The sequence below is a fragment of the Aethalodelphis obliquidens genome, unplaced genomic scaffold (assembly GCF_003676395.1).
Source record: "Aethalodelphis obliquidens isolate GAN/ISIS:26980383/991018 unplaced genomic scaffold, ASM367639v1 scaffold30, whole genome shotgun sequence".
Taxonomy (NCBI): Eukaryota; Metazoa; Chordata; class Mammalia; order Artiodactyla; family Delphinidae; genus Aethalodelphis; species Aethalodelphis obliquidens.
In genome coordinates, this window is record NW_020837974.1 from 11,271,711 (window position 1) to 11,287,218 (window position 15,508).

General features: G+C 43.0%; 1 long non-coding RNA gene across 1 annotated transcript; it reads left to right on the plus strand.

The window, feature by feature from the left end:
* Window positions 1-928: 928 nt before the first annotated feature.
* Window positions 929-11,699, plus strand: LOC113630278 (uncharacterized). The gene is made up of 3 exons (XR_003436886.1): window positions 929-1,006; window positions 7,702-8,005; window positions 11,237-11,699. It is a non-coding gene; the product is annotated as an uncharacterized LOC113630278 (long non-coding RNA).
* The last annotated feature ends 3,809 nt before the right edge of the window (window positions 11,700-15,508 follow it).

The window sequence follows — 15,508 nt, forward strand, 5'->3', positions numbered from 1 at the left end:
GCTCTTGAAACCAACCCAGTTTTAAACCAGTTTAATAGTCTCACAATCCCCTCCCCAATCTAATCAACTTTAACATTTATCATACCAACACTTCGTGAGGGTCCCTGTAACAGATTCTGAACTCATGCAGAGGACAATGATATTGTTCTAAAAGAATATGAGAGGTGTACCCAGAAAGGAAGAGAAGAAGAAGACTTTCAGAGAACAGAGCAAGAAATCAAGATGTAAGCGTTTCTGCAGATGAAGTTTATACTGGTTCCTCCATCTCCAACCAAGTGGCCTGGGGTTTCCCACCGTGTTTGCTCCTGTCAGCCAGGGCTTGTGAGTCCTCCCTCTCTCTCCTCATTTACTTCATGCCTCAAGTTCCTTAATCTCTGTTTCTCTGGTTCCTTCAGAGGACACTCAGAACCATGGCCATAAAATGGTAGGACTGGAAATGACTTTTGTCAAGTTTAGTGCCTTTTACACTGTGTTCACCAGCACCCCAGGAGCTCCCAGTGGGAAAGGGCTGCTGAACCAGCAGGGCTCTGTGATTCCCCAATCCCACCCCGACTCCCCACTCTCCAGACTCCATCAGAAGAGCCTGCTTTTGGGGCTTCCCTGGTGGCGCAGTGGTTGAGAGTAGGCCTGCCGATGCAGGGCACACAGGTTGCCCCGGTCCAGGAAGATCCCACATGCCGGCGGAGCAGCTGGGCCCGTGAGCCATGGCCGCTGAGCCTGCGCGTCCGGAGCCTGTGCTCCGCAACGGGAGGGGCCACACAGTGCGAGGCCCGCGTACCGCAAAAAAAAGAGAAGAGCCTGCTTTGAGTTATTTAAGATTCCATTTGAAGGAAGTGCTTTTCTGCTAAAAACAAAACTTAAAAGTGACTCTCACGGTATACCTAAGAACACCACATCCCAGAAAGGGGAAGCAACTTGCCAAAAGTGGGACAGTCAGTTACAGAACTGGGAACAGACCTGGCCTCCTGACTCTGGGTCTAATGATCTACCCCCTCCATCAAGTGACGTATGCCGAAAAGAACATGAGCCTTGGGTCCAGAATGATGTGGATCTAAATCTGATCTCAGCCACTTTCTAGTTATTTGTCCTTAGAGTTACTCTTTTTTGGTAAGATATCTGAGCCTCAGTCTTTTCCTCTGTTAAAGGAGGAAGCAGCCACATAGCACAGGGAGATCAGCTCGGTGGTTTGTGACCCCCTAGAGGGGTGGGATAGGGAGGGTGGGAGGGAGGGAGACGCAAGAGGGAAGAGATATGGGGACATATGTATATGTATAACTGATTCACTTTGTTATAAAGCAGAAACTAACACACCATTGTAATGCAATTATACTCCAATAAAGACGTTAAAAAAAAAAAAAGAGGAAGTAAAAATACCAGCCTTGCATAACTGGCTAAGCTACTATAAATGAAAACACCTTATATATAATACACACATACTAAGTGCTCAGGTGTGAACAGCATCTTTATCATCAGAGATGTTCCATAAGTACCCCACTGAGAACGTGCTTATGACAGTCATCACTGTGCCAAAGGTGAGAGCGTGCGTACACGCACGCGCACACACACAGAGTTACTAGGACTGTAGACAGACACAAAGAAGACCTTGTGGGCTACAGTTTCACTGATCCCCCTCTACCTTAACAGTGTAGGTCCATGGACACCCCATCCTCTTGGAGTCCTCCGACCCACACCAACACCTCTTCCTTCTTAACCTTGCTAAAAGCAAACAAACTGGGGGTGGGGGAGGCAAAATAAGCAGAACGTGGACTTCTGACCATCATGATAAACATCAAGTTGTAATGGTAAGCAAATAAACATAGCTTTGGAGCTGGACGAAAAGATGGAATCTGGTTAATTAATGACTAGAGTGAAACATAGCTTACTGACACCTGAGATTCATGCCGCCTTCCTAGGGTAACAATACTGTGATTTTTATGGTCTTTCTTTCTGGAGCCAGCTCTCCCATTCATTGTTCTTTGGCTTGATTATGACTGACCCCACCCCACTTCAGAAGTGGACCCTGATTAGCTGAAGCCAGTGGGCGTGTCCCATGCCTCTGGCCACAGCAATTGGTTCTGGGATGGGACATAACTCAGGGCCCAGAAGAGAAAAAAGATGTTTGATGGAACTATTGGGAGAAAGCATCTCTCTTCAGCTGATTCTGATTCTTCTTTTATTTAAGTCTTTGATATTCTGTTCATCATGGATTTTTGCATTATTTTTTTTTACACGTAGCATGAAAATATTATGTACCTTGATTACTGAGTTTTTTTGATGCCCACTTAAATTTTGCATCTGAGGCAAATGCCTCAATCCTCTCGGTCTTGTCCTGGCCCTGGGGGGATGTGGGGCTCACAGCCGCCATAGATATTTCTTCTTTTACTTGAGGAGAGACTTGGGAAATGAGATGGGACCACCGCATGGGGCTTTGGGAGGAAGCCATGGCAAGTACATTGGACCGGGAGAAACCAAGTCCCGGTTAGCTGAGCTACTGGATCAAGCTTTGCCTAAAGTTTAGTCGTGCCGCTTGACAATTTACAAGAACCAGTAAATTCTCTTTCCTCTGACTGATAACCAAAATAACGCAAACTGACATGATAGCTAATTACGAGGATTTCACCTCTGAATGTCTTGCAGAGAGTGTTTCTAAATATCTGAGTAACACTTCCGCTCTAGAGACACATGGTCCATCAAAGAGAGCCAAGTGTCTTTGCTGGCTGTGGTCAATTTTCTGAACAGCAGCTTTCACTGTAGAGTAATATTTTATTCTATAATTTATTAAGCCCCTTTTACACACCAGGTACTGTGTAAACACTCTGTATACCTTATTTCCTGTAATTCTCACCCCCTCGAGATGATATCAGGTCATACTATTATTATCCATATTTTACAGGAAAGGAAGCCAAAACTGAAAGAAAAAAAGCAGCATGTACAATGTCACGGGAAAAGTGGCAGAGGAGGGGTTCACAGCCAAATCTGCTAGTACCAAAGCTGGTGTTCTTAATCACCACCCGATACAGTCTCAAGATTTGGAAGGAAATACCGTTACAGATGCTCAATATGTATTTGAGGGATGTATGAATAAATTTGTTACTTAATTAGTTGAAAGGTGAAATGTTAGCCATTTTGATATCTACTCATTTCATTTCAATTTACCTCCCTTTACAAATAGAGTGTGAAACAGCCTCTTTAGGTTAAGTTTGGGTTAATAGAAGTTTTTCTATTAAGGACATGATTCTCAGGAGTTGCACATCATCAACATTTTTGAACATAAATTGATGAAAAAGCACACACAGATGGAATAATGGCTCTATATCTAAAGAAGTTCCACGGCAAAGTTGGTCTCCTCACTTCAGAGTTTCGGGGGGAAATCAAACCAGATCAAGGACTTCAAAATGTTTTGTAAACTCTGAGGCAAATATACAGTTAATTATTACTATGTTTTTATGTTTATTTTCTTGAGGCAGGGACTCAGTATCCAAAAAGCCTAACTGAATGCTGCATTTCTCTCCTTCTATGACCTAGAGCGATCATTTGATAAACGTTTATAAGACAAAATCAATACAATCTTAAGCAATAAATTTATCGGACAAAGGTAAATATCACAGTACAGAGTTCCAGGTTTTTAGCATTCTTAACCAAAGCAATAAATAAACAGACTCCTCCCAAAGCAAAGATGGAAATATAATTATTCAGTCTCTCCATGTCAGATTTGCTCAGAAATTGAAATATTGTTAGCAAACACGGATTTAAATTTTGTGCTCCAATGAATTGGTAGATCTCTTAGTTTATTGTTTTGAATCCTCTGCATTCTACCACAGGGAAATTATGCAAACTCTCACACTACACGAAAAGAATACTGAAAATTACAGAATTTACCGCTTAGCTGGAAGATAATTTCATGAATCTCTTCTGATCTACTGGCATGGTAGACTGTGTACATTTGTGTTGCCGCTATTCTTAAGACCCATGATCTGATACATGCACTAACTGTGCATGAAACTGCAATGCCCAGCCAACTGTTCAATTCAGCAAATAAAATTCAGGTGGTTTTCTGTGAGGGACTGGTTGCTGAACAGACTTAAGTCATCCTAGAGTCCAAGGTTGGAAATTCACTGTCTGCTTCCAACTCTACCAGACGGTCAGAAGCCCTGGGAAAGCTTTATGAAATGGAAACCCTAGGTCCCATCCCAGGCCCGTTGGATGGGCATCAGAGCCCAGGGAATCTGCCTTTAAATACACCCATCAGGTGATTCCTCTGCACTGCCAGATGGAGAACACTTCACGTCCATGACCCACAGAAGAGGCAGAAATAATGCAATCCTTTACTTTGTCTGCATGACACTTAACCTAAATACTTTCATTTTGTTATATTTATTTACTTACTTATTTTGTATAATACTTGTTGGACCCACTCCCCCCAACCCCCCAGCCCTGCACCCTGGCTGCTATAATGTCATGGAGGTACAAGCTCACAGGCTTTGCTTCCGTCTGGAAAGTCTACACTGCTTAGAAGCTGAGAGAATTGTATTTATCAAGGAGTCTTAGAAGGTGTCTGTTTCAAATGTTCCATCTGCATTCTCCACAGTAGTTCTCTCCCGTTGAGGTTCAAAGTTTTCTCTCCATTACAAATAATAACGCTTCAACTCCATGAAGGCAGCAAGTCTTTCAGTTAAAACACCTCTTTTCACCTGACCATCCAAAATCAAAAAAAGTAACGGAGTGTAGCAGAAAGTACACGGGCTTTAAATCCTGCACTTATTACCTGGCAGATTATTGAGTCCCATCGAGCCTCAGTTCCCTCATCTGCAAAATGGGATTTAGTGGCATTATTATAATATATTATATATACCTCATGGAATTATAAGAATTAAATGAGATAACTCATGTAAAATGTATGCACTAAATAAATGGTAGCTATTATGAGCATCTTTATGACTAAAATGATGGTTTCCAGACCTCTGAACACTGGAGTTCTGTATTAATGTTGTTTAATCTACCATTTTCTTACTGAAGGTGGGAATTTAATTCCAGCTATCGTTTGCCCCAAGCAGTGTTAAATAAACAGATTATTTTATTTAGGATTGGGGAGGTCATACTCCCAAAATGCTTTTCTCTGGTCAGATAACACCTGGAATGATACAATTATTTCTGGACACCTCTCTTTAAAAAAGATACTGACAATCCAAAGTGTTGGGGAAAAGTGTCCAGAGAAGTGTTGGAAACTAAGACTGTGTCCTGTAGGAAATCATTTTAGAATTTGGCATTCTCAGCTAGGAAAAGAAAAGCCATAGGGAAAAGTATGACAGTTGTCTTCAAATATCTAAATAGCTGTTCCAAAGAGCTAGAAAAGACTTCCTAAGATGGTCCCAAGAAGTAGAATTAAAATGCAGGCATCAGAGATGAGCTGTAAGACCTCCCCAGCACTTAGAATCTAAGGATTTTCCTTGAACTGAGCACTCTGCTTCTCTTCAAGCTAACAAGAAATGTGTGTTAATTTGTAAACAGTCATATTACAGTGCTGCCCTTTCTGAATATTCAAAAATGGCTCGGTTCTTGCTAGGAATCGTAGCCTGCAAATTAGAAAGGAACCACTGTAAATCACATGAGAAAAACAACCCCAAAGACATAGATATGTAAGTCACAAAGGTCAGCTGCCTCAGTGAATGATCTAAGGGGGTCCAAAAGCCCCATTTACAGGCGTTGGGCTCTCCAGACTGTTTAGAGCTCTTGAATATCACGATTACTGGTGAAGTAGAGAGGAGGTCCCCACACAAACAACACTGGCTGCTCTACAAAGCCCTGGCCACAGAAAACCCATCCAGAGGAAAGCGGAGACTCTCCTTAACCTGGAAGGCAGACCATTGTTTAACAGAACCTGAATCCCCTAAATTCAGAAAAGAATAGGAAAGCTACTTTTTACTAAACTTGATTTTCGTGATCCAAGGCATGATGCAGTAGATCAGGAACTCTGAAATCTCTTAAGTTTATTCCATAAAAATATAACAGCGTTTGCTTTGTTTGCTAATAACGCCACTGTATTAAAAACACATGTTTTCTGGGAAAATCAAAGTCTAATGAAATTTTTTATGCCTACTATAAAAATAAAGGAATTAGCTAATCTAAATGATATATAAGTACCCTTCCTGCAAATAAATTTCATGCCTCTGTGACTATCATTTTATTCTCCAACAAACTATTTATGGGTGCAGTGGTCTGAATGTGTCCTCCCAAAATTCATATGTTGAAACCTAACCCCCAAGGTGATGCTATTAGGAGGTAGGACTTTAAGGTGATGAGGTCATAAGGATGGAGTCCTCATGAATGAGATTTAGTGCCCTTATAAAAGAGGCTCCAGAGAGCTCCCCATCCACTTCCGCCATGTAAGGATACAACAAGAAATCTTTGACAAGGAAGAGAGCCCTCACTTGACCGTGCTGGCACCCTGATCTTGAACTTCCAGCCTCCAGAACTGTGAGAAACAGATTTCTGTTGTTTATAAGCTACTCAGTCTGTGGCATCTTGTTTTAGCGGCCCAATGGACAAAATCAGTGAAAGAAGCCATTTAAGGAGGAAGACAAAGGGGCATAAAGGGTTTACACCCCTTGCTCTGGGTCATGCAGTGGAAGTGGCAGAATTGGCACCAAAACGCAAACCTGCTTCTCCTGCTGGTATGTTATAGACTGAAGCAGCCAAAGGCCCTGGAGACAGCTATTGGGCAGTGGTGGACAAAATGCCAACCAAACCTGGGCTAACCCAAGGCAACAGAATAAACTGGAGGGGGTGTCATATTAAGACCCAAGGTTAGAAAGAGTGGAGCCAACACCAGAAATGCCAAAATTAAAGTGGAAGATGGGAAAGAGGCTTTTTGGAAAATCAGTGATGTTCCAGATATTCTAAGAGGCACTCTCATACCAAGCAGAGCCTTGGCATTTGCTAAGTTAACATGAGTTTCCAAATCTTAGTTTTGAAATCCTGTGAGTAACCTGGAAGTCTTACAACAAGATCACAAATTAGACCTCCATGTGGAAAGGCAACACCACTATTTTGCACAGCTCCAAGGGACACGATTTACAATATGGAAGACGTCTTCTAGAGTTGTACAACATGGCAGACCTGCAGCGTGGTTCATATATTAGAAGAGATCTGAGCTAGTGAGCAAGCCTAGCTTACTGCCCAGCATCTGTATCTTGATGTGGCCTTGTTGCTTTCTCTATTCAATGTCAATGTAAAATATTTTGTGTCTTTATGGAAAAAAGAAAGAAGATCCCACTTGTAAGTCAGTTGCAAATATGAACAGTGGAAACAGAGAGAAAGTGAAGTATTGGGTAAATTCAAGGGTAAGATGTCGAAGCCGGTAGCTGCTTGGAGGCACCCAATACTCTATCAGGAATCAAGAGAAAGTAATTTCTGAAACTGTTCAGCAAGTGTTCCAGCAAGAATTTATTTTAATTGCTTTATAAATCGCTTTAATCCTATATTTAGTGAATCATTAGGGGCCTGAAAGGGTCACTTAAAATTTTCACTTATGCTTAACTAAGTTTTATAGAGAAAATTACATGTTTTAATAGTATTCATAGAATTGGGGACTTGCAAAGGTCTCGAGATGTGTTCTTTTAAAATAGCAAAGGTCTGTGACTCAATATCACTTAATTCTCACAATAGCCCTGTGAGATAAGGATAATTATTCTCTTTTTACAGATGAGGCAACTGACCTCGGAGAGTTTGAATTATTTGCAAAGTAAGCAATCTGAAGGAAGAATTCTACTTTATTCATCTTTCCATCTCAAGGGTCTGGCACACAGCAGACACTCGGCATTATTATCTCAAGAGCTCTCAGAGCGTGGTCCCCAGAGCGGCAGCAGCAGCATCACATGGGAACTTGTTAGAAATGCAAGCTTCCATGCTCCACCCCAGACCTCCTGACTCAGACACACCAAGTACAGGGCCCAGCAACCTATGTTCTAACAAGTGCTCCAGGAGATGCTGGTGCACAAGAAAGTGGGTAAGAAGACTTGTGTTCAATGAACAGTGAATGGAGTGTATCCAGGTGGGAAGGGGTGTGTCCAAGTTCCTCAAAGCCCTAAGAGAAGCAGGGGAACGAGTTTCAAAGAGCTAGGATAGTCACATCCCAGTTCTGGAATGCCCTCTGCTAGAGTCTCCCCTTGTCCTCATTCTCAGAAGAGCCAGGTGCTCTCAAACCACAGTCTGCCAGGATTTGCTCACAGCCGCAGTGCCCACACCTCACCTCGCCACCAGCAAAGTGCAGAGAATCCGGGTCCCTTCCCTGAAGTGAATACAGTTAGTCAAGTTTCCATTTTCCTTTCTTCCTCCCAAATCTCCCACAGTGAGGGCCACCTGAGGAAAGAGGATTTCATCTTGCACAAAACCAGATTTATCTTCGTTCTTTGCACAACAATACAGTGAAAGCCCAAATGATTTTTCCCTATTTGGTAGCACTTAGAAGTTTTTCATCAGTGCAAGAATAAAGAATTCCTCATTTCTGTTTACGGCAGCAGTACAGCTGAAAGGAAACAATTTAAATCCATCAACCACTGAGATATTTTTGACTTAAGACAAGCACCAAAATTTCAGGTATTAATCTAGAATCACAGCTTGTCTGAGAGGAAAAGGGCCTAGAAGATCATCTATCTAGTCAGTGCAAGATGCTGTGCAGTGGTACCCAGATACAGTTTCTGTTAAAGAATTATGTATATATTATAATATTATAATATGTATCAGGAAAAACTATATAACTTTCATATCAAACCCATGATTTCATGGATATTATTGCTTAGGGTAAAGCTAAAGTAATTAGTGAGTAAAAACAAAAGTGAAATGATTTCAGAAAACACCAGTAAATAAGCAATAGCCCAGATGTCACGCAGATACGGCAGAAATCATGAAAGTGATACAGGAAGTTTGGTGATTAGTCAATCACCCCTAATAGGGTCCTGGCAGGAAAGAGAATTCACCCCACCTGGATGGTTCAAATGGAGAGACTCCAATGAAGGAAATTTCTTAGGGAGTTATAGGCAGGGTTAAGGGAACCAAAGGTGGTGGTGAGACATCTAGAGACCAACGAGAAGAGGAAGTCATCACTGCCCTAAGGCTGAAGGGACAAGGGAAGGAAACAGGGTGGCTAGAGCTATGGAGGAGAAATGGCCTGGCAAGAGCCAAGACAGAGCCCTGCAGAAAAGGAGCAGGAAAAAAACAGCTCAACCTTTCCTCCTGCCCTCTCATCTCCTGTCTCTGTTTCCCATTGGCCAAATCCAACCGGAAGCCAGAGGGCAAAGGAACCAGGAGGTCCCAATGGTAGAGGCCAGCCTCCAGGATACAGGTGGCACAAAAGATGAGTACAGTGGTGGGAAAGGCAATGGCTAGTGACAGGGAGACACAAGTCTATTGCACCTCCTCCTTTTAAAAATTTTTTTTTTATTGGAGTATAATTGCTTTACAATGTTGTGTTAGTTTCTGCTGTACAATGAAGTGAATCATATATGATTTTATATATATATATATTCCTTCCCTCTTGGACCTCCCCACCAATCCCACCCATCTAGGTCATCACAGAGCACCGAGCTGAGCTCCCTGTGCTGTACAGCAAGTTCCCACTAGCTATCTCGCACCTGCTCCTTTTAGACATACAGAGCTATCCACCAAGCAGGAAAGGCAGGCCAAGGGGGCTTCAGGGAGAGTCACTGGGCTGGTTAGAAATATGACTAGAGAGATTGGTAGATCTCAGAAAAGTTCCTTAAGCACTCTGCACCTCAGTTTCTTTATCTGAAAAGTGGGAAGATTATTTCTACGTTGCAGGTTTCTTGGGAAGATTATAAACTACACGTCACATTGCTGGGACACAGAAGATGCTCAATAAAAAGTAGCAACTTTCACGCCAAGTGAAAGAAGCCAGACACAAAGGGTCACATATTGTATGATTCCCTTTATAAGAAATATCCAGAATAGCTAAATCTATAGAGACAGAAAGCAGACTGGTGGTTGCCACAGGCTACGGGGAGGGGAGAATGGGGAGTGACTGCTTAAGGGGTTGGATTTCACTTGGAGGGTGCTTGGAGGAGGATAACGAAAATGTTTTGGAACTAGATAGATGTAGTGGTTAGACAACATTGTGAATATACTAAATGCCATTGAACTGTTCACTTTGAAATGGTTGTATTAATTTGCTAGGGCGGCCATAAAAAAGTACCAGGAACTTGAGTGGCTTAAACAACAGTAGTTTATTGATTCACAGTTCTGGAGGCTGGAAGTCCAAGATCAAGTTGTCTCATGGTTAGTTCCAGACCTCTCTCCTTGCCCTGTAGATGGACAACTTGTGTGTGCCTCTGTGTCCAAAGCTCCCCCTTTTATAAGGATAACAGTCATATTGGATCCAAGGACCCAGCTACTACACCAGGATCTCACCCTAACCAATCTGCAGCAATCCTCTTTCCAAATGAGGTCAATTCTGAGACACTGGGGGACTTCAACATATGAATTTTCTGGGGAGGAGACACGATTAAACCTGTAACAGTGGTTAATTTTATATTATATGAATTTCACTTCAATAAAAAATGGGGAGAAAAGTAACTAATTATTATGATCATTATTATGAAAGTCAGTGGCCCATTATCTCAAGGTTGGGTGTAGCATAAAAACATCTATCAAGAATTAATTCTTCAAAAAAAAAAAGAATTAATTCTTCATGGGCCCTAATTTAGCCTCTTGCAAATACCACTACTTTGACTGTCATGGATAATGCCCACCCATCCCACATACCTTCAAAAGCACCTGGAGGTACAGATAATGAAGTTTTCATGGGGATATTAAGAAGGTAATTAGAATGTTTGTTGGAGATACCAAACTTTTACGCTGGAATGAAAACTGTATACAGTGTAGCATGTTTTAGTAAGCATAAGCATGCCATAGCAACCTATTCAGCAAACTTAATGTCTGTTAATTCCTTACTAAAGACATTCTGACAATCCTTAACTAATTAACTGGGAGTTTCCTGCTCTGATCTACACTGGCCTCATCTTCACCCCATGCTGGCTGAATTTTGCTGAGCCTACTCACTCCCTGGGGGTCTCATAACACTCCTGAACCTTGTCACTCTGTGATATGACCATTGCTTACGTGTTGCCTTTATCATTGTCTACAGCCGGACACTGGGTCACCGTAAATGCTCAGGGTTCTCTTTAAGCATGGATCTTTGTTTCCCTCCAACATGTTTTGTCAGATGGGAGCAATCCGATTCATCTGTGAACCCTGGAGATGGCATCTGTTTGGCCCTGGAGTCCGCTGTCTAAACCTGGAGCTCAGTCTTAAGTCAGCATGGTCTGTGCCTGCTCCAGTGTCCCGCCTACAAAATCACACAGCTCTACAGTCCCCACCCTCCATCGTGCCTCCCTGTGTATCATTACATCACCAAACCCAACCCTGAGAGCAGCGCTTCTAGAGATTCACGTCCCCCACCATGTACGCTACACGGCAGATGGCAATATGAACCCCAACAGTGTAATTTTACCAGGAAGACAGCAGACTGCTCCAAAAACCAGCTAGAAGGGGGAATTCAAGACCCAAGGAGGATGTCAGGGCAGGGACAAGGCAGCACAAGAATGACAGGAAGTGAGCAATGGTCCAAGGAACTCACTGGGAGGTTCTTATTCAGGGTTGGCCACCAGCACATGGCATAGGAAGTTCCAGTCTCAGAAAAAGGCAGCAGAAAAAAAAAAAAAAAAAAAAAAAAAAGGCAGCAGAGAGAGGGGTGATTTTGGCTTTTCATGGTTCTCCCAACCAAGATCAAAATCACACCGGAGCTGGGGTAGACCTTGGTTATCAGCCAAGGTTAAGGCTGAAGTAAGAGAGAAGAGGGGCAAAGTACCATGATACCATTTCCCCCCATTCCCCATGGGGTGGTCCCACCTCTCTGAAGATATTCCAAAGACCCTGAACATCTTTCTTCCAAGCCTCTCTTCCCTACCACCTTGCTCTTAGCTCATTTTTTATTCCACTTTCTACATCTCTACCTTTATGAGTTACCTATTGCTGTTTAACAAAGCACCAAAATCTAGTGGCTGCAAACAACAATAATTTTCTGTGCACAATTCTGCAGTTTGGGCTGAGCTCCGATGGGAAGTTTTGTGCTGGCCTCACGGGGGTCACTCATGCGGCTGTAGTCTGATAAAATTGAGGCTCCAAAAAGTTGAGACAGAAGTTGAACTAAGGTCTCCTGGCTTGTAACCTTCTATACAACATGCTGTCTACCAATTGACTCGTTTCGGGATAATATGCTCACAATAATTCAGCTACTTTGGCAAATGCTGTTCTGTCATCTACGTTGTAAAAGGCAGCATGCCACTTTCCCTCCATCTAGCTAGAACCAATTTCTAATACGAGCATGCTCCAACAGAAGTGTTTCTGTGTTAACTATCATTATTTCCAAGGTTGAGTCGAAACATTCCAACAACTGGCTTTATGTACAACATGTACGCAATGAAGGTGGGAAAATGACCCCTGATCCTCCTTGGCATCAACAGTCTTCATTTAATTGGGGGTTGGGATGGCCATGGGGTGAGTATTTGGACTGGGTCCCTGTCTCCAGAAACTGCACAGTGAAGGCAGGGGAGCTGCTCTCCTCCTTGCTAGAATTACAGGAAGGAAGGAGATTTCACATCTCTTATAGGCGTCCCATCCCAAAGACTATATTTCCCTCTGTGTTTTCACAGCCAGGAAATCCCTCATCAAATCCAAATAAATCTTTCTCTTCTCTAAGCCCTCATCTTGTTCTGTTTTCTAGGAGGAGCAGGAACAGCTGGTTGTTCCTAAGAAGCAGCAACCCCTGAAATCTGCCCACCCCAGCACGCTGTGGGATTCCAAATATTTAGTGTCAGACATCTGAGTGTTAATTACCTTACCGTGGCTCCCACAGGCATGCTGATGGGTGCAAAGCCAAGCTGGCTGAGCTAAGCATTGCAGGAAGAGAAAGCAGAAAGCAGGTTCTGGCATCCCCAGAGGGTCCTAACGTCACCCAGCTTCTCACACTTTGCTTGTCTGTTACCATTCCTCACTCTACCCCAATGCTCTGCATCCACCACCCTCACCCAGACACCCACATCTGCAAAGACACACGCACGCAAAGAAAAACTCTGGGATTGAGCTTTCACCCACTTTCTCAGCTTCCCTCCCACCCTGTCTCACCCCACCTTGATCCATTTATTTCCTCTCCGGCGTTGGAATGTTCCCTCCTCCCTTAGTCCAAAACTAAAGCCTCTTCTCTACAGCCGCATGTCTTATCTAGTCCCTTGCCCACAGCTAGGGTTTTCTGGGAACAGCTTTGCACAATAAGTGCTTTCTCACATAGCCCATGGTATTTTCCCATGCTGCAGGAGGACTGGGAGAACCGGAGTCTGCATCACACATTACTGACAGGAAGACTTAAGGAGTAATCACTGCAGAACAAACACCCCATAAACATTTGGTACACCCTGACCGAGGATGCAAAATAAAACCTTAAAAGTTTGTCACTGGGCCTCTTTTCACAAAATGCACTGTGGGTGGGAGGGCATTTAGCTGGAACTAGCACATAAATATGGTTATTATATAAATATAATAAAAATATCTAATTTTATAATGTATGTAGTGATCTAATCAATAAAAATCATAAAAAGAAAAAACTAGATCATTAAAAAAAAACAGTCCCATTAACCAGAGATAGTTCTGGACCCCACCTGCTATTACTATTGGGGGACTGGGGTCCCTTGAGGACTTGAATCTACATAATCCTGGTATCCATGCTCCTCTTGGGTCCTTTGCGGGCCTTACAAAATCTCTACTCTGCTCCTCCTGCAAATGAAGTGTTATCAGGAACACGCAGATCCCGGGTTCCAGGCCCTCGTCACCTGGTCCCCCCCACACTCCCGGTGAGAGGCCTAGATCAGGGACTGGCCAATGGGACTTCTAATAAGGTTTTGACCATTCCACAGAATAGAGGGGATGTAACCTTATAATCACATACACAACAGCCCTTAACGGGGGGAAAACTCCCCAGAGAGCCAGCAAAACCTTTATGTATTCACCAACTTAGGCAATTACTTACTGTTTTGCAATTAAATTCACTCAGGAAAACGGAATCATTACTGTGAGGAGCAGCTAACCAGCAAAGGGTGAAAGTGTGCTTTCAGCCACATGGCAGGCAATTCCCAATAATGTCGACAGAGAACTGCACTGAGTAACTGTGAAGCAAGACTCATCCCTGGGAGAGTCTCTGAAGTTTCACTATCACAAAGGGAAGCGGTAAAGTGTGGGGACTGAGCGTGGCTGTATAAAGCCATCGTTTTCATGCAAACAGACAGACCTTCTAGGTCAAGTTGACCAATGCCACCCAGTTCGTTATAGAGTATTCTTCCATCCTGTCCAAGCTTTAGGGGGACAAAAGAGAGTATCTTTTGCAAAAGCTTCATTTTTTACTTTCTTTTAACATATTGAGATTCTGCTCATAGCAAAGAAACACTCAAGAGTAGTATCCGTCTTGAGTTAGTGAATAAAGACCCTTAATATGCTGAGAATCGTGCGGAAGGAATGCACAAGGTCTCAAATACAAAATGGACCATCGTAGGATCCGCGTTTGGGGTTGCTGGCCATCTTCTCCAGAAGGGACACACTGAAAGCAACAAACACAGAGCACCCATCCTATTAATTGTTGTCACTTTCTCAACAAGGAGACAAAAGGACGTCTTAGAACTATCTTTGTCATCAGCCTCTGCACAGACAGGTATGAACGTATCAAACTGGCATCAAGTCACTGGATAGTGCCAGCCCTGGCGCAAATATGCTCAGCCTGGGTCAAACCCCATACAGCATGTTGTCCAGTAAAAATCATCGTCCCTATATCAGAACAACCCAGATTTTCACTCATTTGCATGAACTAAAGCCCCTGCCCTAAGGGTTAATTTTATAAAGGCTGGGTGTGGATTATAAATTCAGAGAGGAAAGACATTGCTTCTTGCTTTTATTTTACTCCTGTAGGCTCTTAGTATGTGATTGCTCCATCCACCCCATAAGAAGGAGGGATGCCGATGAGAAAGCAAGTGGAAGAAAACAAGAGTTAATCAGGAAAAGGCAGGAGATTCAGAAGAATCTTTCACTGGGTTCCCCGTAGCACTGCTTGCCTGGAAGACAGTGAGCCAACCGGGGGTGACGACTACAAACAGAATAATCCCAATAACAATAATAATAATAATAACAGCTAACACCCACTGAGTGCTCTCTGTGAGCCAGGCACTGAGCTAGGTGCCTACACACATTACCTGACTACATCCTCTCGATACCCCATGTGAATTTCAACCTCCCAACTTCCCTGCATGGTAGGTACTACTGTTATTCCCATTTTACAGATGAGGAAATTGAGGTTAAACAATGTAGGAAAGGAGATATAAAGTGAACGGATCGGGCAGGGTAAGGGATGGTCATTGAGTGGGGGAGTCTGGCCAAAATATGCAGGGGAGGAGAT